The sequence below is a fragment of the Otolemur garnettii genome, unplaced genomic scaffold (genome assembly GCF_000181295.1).
Source record: "Otolemur garnettii isolate 467f Iridium unplaced genomic scaffold, OtoGar3 scaffold00013, whole genome shotgun sequence".
Taxonomy (NCBI): Eukaryota; Metazoa; Chordata; class Mammalia; order Primates; family Galagidae; genus Otolemur; species Otolemur garnettii.
In genome coordinates this window covers 17,263,530-17,272,087 of record NW_003852408.1, presented here as the reverse complement: position 1 = coordinate 17,272,087, position 8,558 = coordinate 17,263,530, and positions in this window count along the sequence as shown.

The window sequence follows — 8,558 nt, the reverse complement described above, 5'->3', positions numbered from 1 at the left end:
TGCCATGGTGTCATAGTTCACAGCAACCTCAAACTCTTGGGCTCAAGCAATTCTCTTGCCTCAGCCTCCCAAGTAGCTGGGACTACAGGCACCCATCACAATACTGGCCTATTTTTAGGCTGGTCTCAGACCTGTGAGCTCAAGTAATCCACTTGCCTTGGCCTGTGAATTTGTTTTTGAAATAATCAACCTTAGGCTGGGGATGGTGGCTTTTGCCTATAATCAGTGCACTCTGGGAGGCTGAGACAGGTAGATTGCTTGAGCTCAGGAGTTCAAGACCAGCATGAGCAACAGCGGGATCCTGTCTCTATTAAAAGTGAAAAACCTAGCCAGGCACCGTGCTGGGTGCCTATGGTCCCAACTGCTTAGGAGGTGGAGGTAAGAGGATTGCTTGAATCGAATAGTTTGAGACACCAGGATACTCTACCCAGGGTGACAAAGCAACACTCAGTCTCTAAACATACATAATAAATAAAATTATTATTATTTATCACTTTCCAACATGACTTTAGAGAGGATAACAGCTTCTTTCTATATTACTCATTCTGTACGAATGAAGAATACATGGAACATTTTCTGACAGTTTTTTTTTTTTTTTATAAATCATAGCTGTGTACATTAATGCAATCATGGGGTTTCTGACAGTTTTTAATCATAAGCAAGTCACATTTTATCTAATAATGTCTTACATGAAATGAAGTAAAGTCCTTTATAAAGCATGTTTTTGTAAAGGATAATCATTTTATAATTGGAGCTATGTCACTGGTTAAATTTTCTTTAAAATATCCTATTAATATCAACTATCTGAAGACTATAATTTGCAAATATATATGTATATAGCTTCTTAAGATTCAAACTCAACTAACGATAAGTAGCTGGGTTCATCTCTTGGTTCTCTATGAAACTATAAAAATACTAGAGGAAAATACAGGGAAAACTCTTGAAGAAATCGGCCTGGGCGAACATTTTATGAGGAGGACCCTGCGGGCAATCAAAGCAACATCAAAAATACACTACTGGGACCTGATCAAACTAAAAAGCTTCTGCACAGTAAGTAAAGCAAGCAGACAGCCCTCAGAATGGGAGAAGATATTTGCAGGTTATGTCTCTGACAAGGGTTTAATAACCAGAATCCACAGAGAACTCAAACATATTAGCAAGAAAAGAGCAAGTGATCCCATCTCAGGGTGGACAAGGGACTTGAAGAGAAACTTCTCTGAAGAAGACAGGCGCATGGCCTACAGACATATGAAAAAATGCTCATCATCCTTAATCATCAGAGAAGTGCAAATCAAAACTACTTTGAGATATCATCTAACACTAGTAAGATTAGCCCACATCACAAAATCCCAAAACTAGAGATATTGGTGTAGATGGGAAGCAAAGGAAACATTTCTACATTGCTGGTGGGAATTGAAACTAATACATTCCTTTTGGAAAGATGTTTGGAGAACACTTAGAGATCTAAAAATAGACCTGCCATTGGATCCTACAATTCCTCTACTAGATACATATCCAAAAGACAAAAAATCACATTATAACAAAGATATATGTATCAGAATGTTTACTATAGCCCAATTCATAATTGCTAAGTCATGGAAGAAGACCAAGTGCCCATCAATCCAGGAATGGATCAATAAATCATGGTATATGTACACCATGGAATATTATATGCAGCCTTAAAGAAAGATGGAACTTTACCTCTTACATGTTTACATGGATGGAGCTGGAACATATTCTTCTTAGCAAAGTATCTCAAGAATGGAAGAAAAAGTATCCAATGTACTCAGTCTTACTATGAAACCAATTTATAGCTTTCTTATGAAAGCTATAACCCAATTATAGCCCAAGAAGTAGGAGAAAGGGGAGAGGGAGGGGAGGAGAGGGGAGGGGAGGGGAGGGGAGGGGGGAGGATGGGTAGAGGAGAGTAATTGGTGGGACCACACCTACTATGCATCTTACAAAGGTACATGTGAAATTTACTAGGTATAGAATATAAATGTCATAACTAAGAAAATGCCGTGAAGGCTATGTTGACCAGTTTGATGAAAGCATTTCAAATTACATGTAAAACTAGCACATTGTACCCCATGATTGCATTAATGTACACAACTATGATTTAGTAAAAGAAAAAAAAGATTCAAACTCAACATAAAATGTATGCCCCATTCTAACATATTATGCATCTATACCAGATCAATTACTAATTACCTATTGGTTCATAAGAGTGTACTGGTGATACAGGGTTCCCCCATTCACAGCTGGACAGGGACCTCCATTCTCCAGGCCTGGGTTAGCTCAGAAATGGTCTCAGCGCAGACCCCTATATCTAGGCACAAACGACCCCTTTCCAGGCTACATTTTCTGGGCTCAAGCAAGGTCATGAAAAAAGCAGCCTGATCAGTATCACATCTGGGCTGTTCCTCCTGGAGCAGGGAGCACACACCCTATGCCTTGCTTGGGGCAAGGACTATATTCTTTTTACTCTTGGAAATCTTATTATGCTACTATTAGGTCATAATAACAAATTCTGGAAAAACATACCTAGTCTTTAGCAAGTCTAAATTTAGCAAATTTAATGACAAAAAATAAAGCAAAAATAAATGTATCCACTGTCTAAATATGGCTGGGGATTTGTCAACAAATAAACAAGAATCTCTGTCTGAACTACTGTTTTTTCCTTTTGTGTATGACTGTACTTCAGTGGATGAAAATTAACTGCTATTCTTCATGGTAGTTTAAACTAATAAAAATTCTTAGTCACTTTGTTAGGTTTGATCTTACTTTGCTAGATATATATGTAGGGTGAAAAATAACGCTAAATTAAGATAATTTGGGGTACAGTTATAATCTTATCATTATAGGATGCAGAATATGCCACGTGAAAATATCCTCCTTTGGTGTAAGCCTTATTTGAGCTGAAGGCAATTGACAAGAGGCAGACGCAAGAAAAACTTTCTGCCTCCCCCCTGTTTGGCAAAAAGCAAGACTTTAAAATTTATATATCTGTATGGGAAGTACATGAAAAAAAAGATTACAAAAATGTTGGATCATGGTAAGTGCCAAGCGCTTTGTATTTCCTCCAATCTCTATGCAAACGTCACCTGACGTTTCATTCTACCTCTTTGATGCTTAGAGAACACTACATTTTATGTGGATTCTGGGAATTTAAACTAGGCTCTCTTTCAGCAGAGGAAGTCACAACACTCATGAATTTAAGTTTCTGTTGCATCCTCTCATCTGCTTTCCTCCAACTTAATTTGTTTGCGTAAGTCAGTCAACTTGCAAATTGGTCTTTCTTACCTGATTCTGCCTTTATTCCTGCCCCGTTTTTTCCCTTCTTTCCCTAATTCGTGCAAGAAAGTCAATAGAAATACAACAAGTCATGGACACTTTTTCCACATTCAACCACCTTTCTCTCTACCCTAAGATATTCCTGGACACCTTTGCTCTGGGATGTAATTTGATAAATTCACAAATTCCCCAAGTTGTGCGAGTTGGGAATGGTTAAAAGTCTAGTATTTGAATATGCAAAGTTTCAGTTAAGACAATATTGGTCCTTAGATGACAGTTTACACAATGTGAATTCAGGGAATATGTAACAACAAACAATTGCTAGATGGTGGGCTTGGTGTCAGAAATGTCAACTCTATAAGTCTTACTCATGTCCCAAAACTCATCTTCTTTAGCTCCTCCTCCAGGAAGCCTTTCTGAGCTCCAGGGCCCCATAAGAGGGATGGTGCTCTTCCTCTATACTCTTTATTACTTATCCTTGCTGTGCTGTTGCCCCCTAAACAGAGAGGAGCGGGCAGGAGGTAAGTCTTCAGTTTTTTAAAATCGATTGTCTACAGCTACTGTTTCTAAGCCAGGGACTCTCTCCTGGCTATCCCTTCACACCCAGTATATAGTAGGCTTTCAATGTTTGGTGAAATGAGTCTAAATCCTGGGAGTGCTCTGTTCTGGGAGGAAGTATACTTTTAACAGAGGTATTTTCTCAGGGGCTACTCAGCAAATGTCAAGGCTTTTGAACCGCTGCCTAGAAAAATCTGACACTGGCAACATTAACCTTTAAAAGCTATCCTAGCATTTACTTGAAGACTATGTTTTGTAGTGACTAACAAGCTAACAACTTGGGCTCTAATAACATGGGTTTAATAAAAAATAGATTTTTTTTAGATAAAAAATAGATTGAAAATTACCAGAAACCATAAACTCCTAGATTATTACACCTTAGCAAAGAACATGTTCGCTAGTTAACTTCCCACTGATTTATGTTCACTTCATCATCCCTCGAATCCAGTCAAATCATTCACAGCATCAGCTCTTACAGCTTCCAGAGAGGAATATCCTTCTTCACCCCAAATCCTCATGTTCCCTATGGATCCAGGTTTCATGGCATCACCAGATGAAAGCTTATTTTAAAAATGACATTTTTCTTTGAGTGATTTGCCCCATTTGAAAAAAATGGAAAAATAGAAGACTTTGAATCAGAAACAGTACAATCAAACTCCATTGGTGTCTATGAAGCCATTATCTACACTCGTCACTTTACTAAGTGCTGTGCAGCTTATAAAAGAGAGACAAGACCCCAAGCTTTATGCAGCCCCCCGGCATAATCATGTTGAGAAACATTTAATAACATTATAAAGCAGAACGTGATTAAGTGTCAAAATGAGACATGCAGTAAGTGCTTCTCAAGTTCTGCTGAAAGAGAATGACATCCGTAGGGGCCTAAGGGAGTCTGCTCAAGGCAGGTTGAAGACTGAGTTTGTTACCATGAGACAACGGACTTGGGAGGGCAACAGCTTTGGAGAACTCTGAGCAACCAAGGTGGTGTGAGCACAATCAGGAGGAGAGGGAGAGGGTAACAGAAGAGGAAATGAGGGAAGAAAACAGAAGTAAGAGGACACTAAAAACAACTGTCTCTAATACACAGTCATGCTTTTTTATTTGGTACACAATTCTATGTATAAATTAATTAGTATTTCTCTTGTTATAACCAACCTTCCTTCCTTCCTTCCTTCCTTCCTTCCTTCCTTCCTTCCTTCCTTCCTTCCTTCCTTCCTTCTTTCCTTCTTTCCTTTTTCTTTCTCAAGGAATTTGAACTGTAAGGCAAAAATTCAGACAATAGAATAGACAGCTGTAACTTCACAAAATAGAAGGAATAAATGGAATTTTGCAAGGTCAAGATCAAGGACAAAAATCAAACTGAAAAACAGACATTTTAAGATTCATCACATTTATTATATGTAAGCTACAGATCTGGGTTTCAGCTTTCTGTCAGTTAAAGAAAACAAAATTATTGTTATAATATTTTACTTTTTGTATTTGTTTAAACCAGTGATTCTTTTACTAAACCAAGCTAGTGATTCTTAAAAAAAAAAAAGAGATGGGGTCTCACCTAGGCTGGAGTACAGTAGTCTGATCATAGCTCACTCACTGTAACCTCAAATTCCTGCTTCAGCCTCCAGAGTAATTGGGTCAACATGAACCACCAAACCAGGGCCAAGTCAGTTGTTCTTCAACTGGGTCCATGTAATCCTTAATAGTTCATGAATAACCTCTGGGCATCCTGTGAATATACTGAAATTTTTATCCAAAATGTCATTATAAGATAATTTTTTAGGAAAGTGTCCATAATTTCATCAGATTCTTGAAGGAGTTTGTGACTTAAAATGTTATGAATCACCAAAAGAAATGATGTTTAGTTTACAGAGCACTGTCACATAATGATATCATCTGAGGCCCAGACTGATTATGTCCAAGGTCAAAATGAAGAGTCCAAGGGCCAAATTTGGCCAGTTGATGTTTTCTAAAAAATGGAATCACTAATGTTTGAAAATCTTGAGGCCAGGCATGGTGACTCACATCTGTGATCCTAGCACTTTGGGAGTCTGAGGCAGGAGGATTGCTTGAGGCCAAAAGTTAGAGTCCAGCCTAGGCAACATAGCTAAACCCTGTCTCTACAAAATAAATAAATAAATAAATAAATAAATTAGAAAAGAAGTATCTGGGCATAATGGTTCATGATTACAGTCCCAGCTACGGAGAAAGTTGAGGCAGGAGCATTGCTTGAGCACAGGAGTTCAAGACTGTGGTGAATTATGATTATACCATTATAATCTACAACCTGGGTAGCAGAGCAAGATCCCATATCTAAAAAAAGAAGAGGAGGAATAAGAAGAAGAAGGAGAAGAAGGAAAAGAAGAGGAAGAAGAGGAAAAGGAGGAGGAGGAAGAGGAGAAGAAGGCTCAGCACAGAGGCTTGTGTCTGCACATCTCTAATCCTAGCACTTTGAGGGGCCAAGGCAGGAGGGTTACTGAAGGCCAGAAGTTCAAGACTAGCCTGAGCAACATAAGCAGACCCCATCTCTTTAAAACAACAGAAAAATGATCCAAATGTAATAGAGTATGACTGTACCAGCTAGTAGGAAGGCTGAGCCAGGAGAATTGCTTGAGCCCAGGAGCTCGAGGCTGCAGTGAACTAGGATAAGGTCACTGCATTCAAGCCCAGGCAACAGACCAAGACTCAGCCTCAAACAAAAAAAGTCTTGAAAAAGAAAAATATCTGGCCTGGCACTATGGGATGCTCAGTTCAGCATGACAATAACTATCTTCTAAAGCTGAGAAGTATCTGCCTCTTGGTACTCAGCAGGTGTGCTCTAGCTTATCCCCTGCTCACCATTCTCGATACTTTCAATCCCCTTGCTCACTTATTTCCTGCCTGCCGCTGTAGACATTGTGTTTGAGAGTTCCAAATGAAGTAATTTGTGCAGAACTGATAACTGGATCTAGTTTCTGCTCCATTTCAGAATGGATTCTCTGTCCCAGTGGATCTCAAACTATACGTACTTATCTCTGCCAGAAGCCTGCTGTTGTGTTCACCTTTGCTTTTTGCTACTATTTGTCTCACAATCAAGCATTATTAGACACAGAGTTTATGAAGCTTTTCTCCTATATCTTGAACACACGTATACTGGTGATTATTTTCTGTTTAATATATTTGCATCCATTCAGTAAATATACATGTACTATGTGACAGGTACGTTTTTAGTTCTAATATATATATATACACACACACACACATAAAATACATATACACACATATATATTTCTCCTAACAAAATATCTTCTAACTTATATGATAAAATTAAATGTGTCAATGTTTTATCATGCTCTGTAAAAAGTACCCTGAGTCCATGTGCTTGGCCAACAATCAGGGCACTCCTTAAGCTACAGCTCACTAAATTATAATACTGGGGCCACTTATTCATTTTCTATGCATAGAAACGATAACTCTAGAAGAACCAAGTTCCTTTCTTCCTTAATTGGGGGGGAGTCACCCAACACTGATTGTTACATTTCATTCTCCAGCCTATGTTATTCTAGTATATTACTTTTTTCTACCTGGGGAATTGATATTCTGTCAAAAATTTATCCCTCTTTTAGCCTTCTTATCTTAGTAGATGCTGTGCCATCAACACAATCCCTCAATTCAAACGTTTAGGAACTATCTTTGATTTCTCTCTTTCCCTCATCCCCTTTTCAGTAGGTAATCTAATATTTTGATTACTATCAGCTTTACCTTCTAAAGTATCACAGATCTATTAACTTGTCTCCGCCTTCCTTGCTCTTACCCAAATCCAAGCAACCAACACCTCCTCCTTCTTAGACCACACCAATAACTTCATGATTAGTTTTCCTGTTTCTACTTTTGCAGTTTTACAATTCATTGTCCACCGAGTAGCCAGGGTAATCCTGTAGATGGAAACAAACCCTATTACGCTTCCACAACTTCTCCAATGGCTGCTTTTTCTACCTGAAGTGAAACCCAGATCCCTCACTTTAGTTTTCATGAGCTCCGTGATGTAGCCCTACTTCTGCCTCTACTGCACGTCCTGCCACTCTCCCCTCCGATCACTAAACTGCAGCTACACGGGCCTCTTGGAGAAATGCTGAGAAGGCCAGTCTGTTCCTAATTTAGGGCGTTTGCATTTCTGTTGCTTGGTCCAGGCATATTCTTCCCTTAGTTCTTCTGATGAGCTCCATGTTATTCTTCAGATGGTTGAAAAAAATTTATGCCCTTAGGCACTTCTGGCCATAGATCCAAATTAGTTTCCCTCCCTTCCTATGTCAATCAGTTTCCCTTATTACCCTGCTTCGTGATTATCTTGTTTTGTATGTTTGTCTTCTAACTTCATCATAGTCTCCATAAAAGCAGGGTACCACTTATTCACCTGAAATTTAATCTAAATGGGTATCTGCACACCGATGGACAAAAGTACTTGTTGAATGAATGAGTACATGAATAAATGAAAAAAATGGCAACTCTCGGAATCTAGACACACTGACTCATGGCAAGCAATTCATTTTTCTCACATGCTGGGCTACGTACAGGAATGGTTGACTGATTGTGCTTAAATGTCTCATTGTGAGAAAAGCTCAGTGGCTTATCCAACCTGGGGTCAGAGGGTGTAACCTATGACCTGGTCACATAAGCAGCCATACGCTTACCTAGTATATATCACACTTTAACAGAAAATAAATTAATGGATTTTT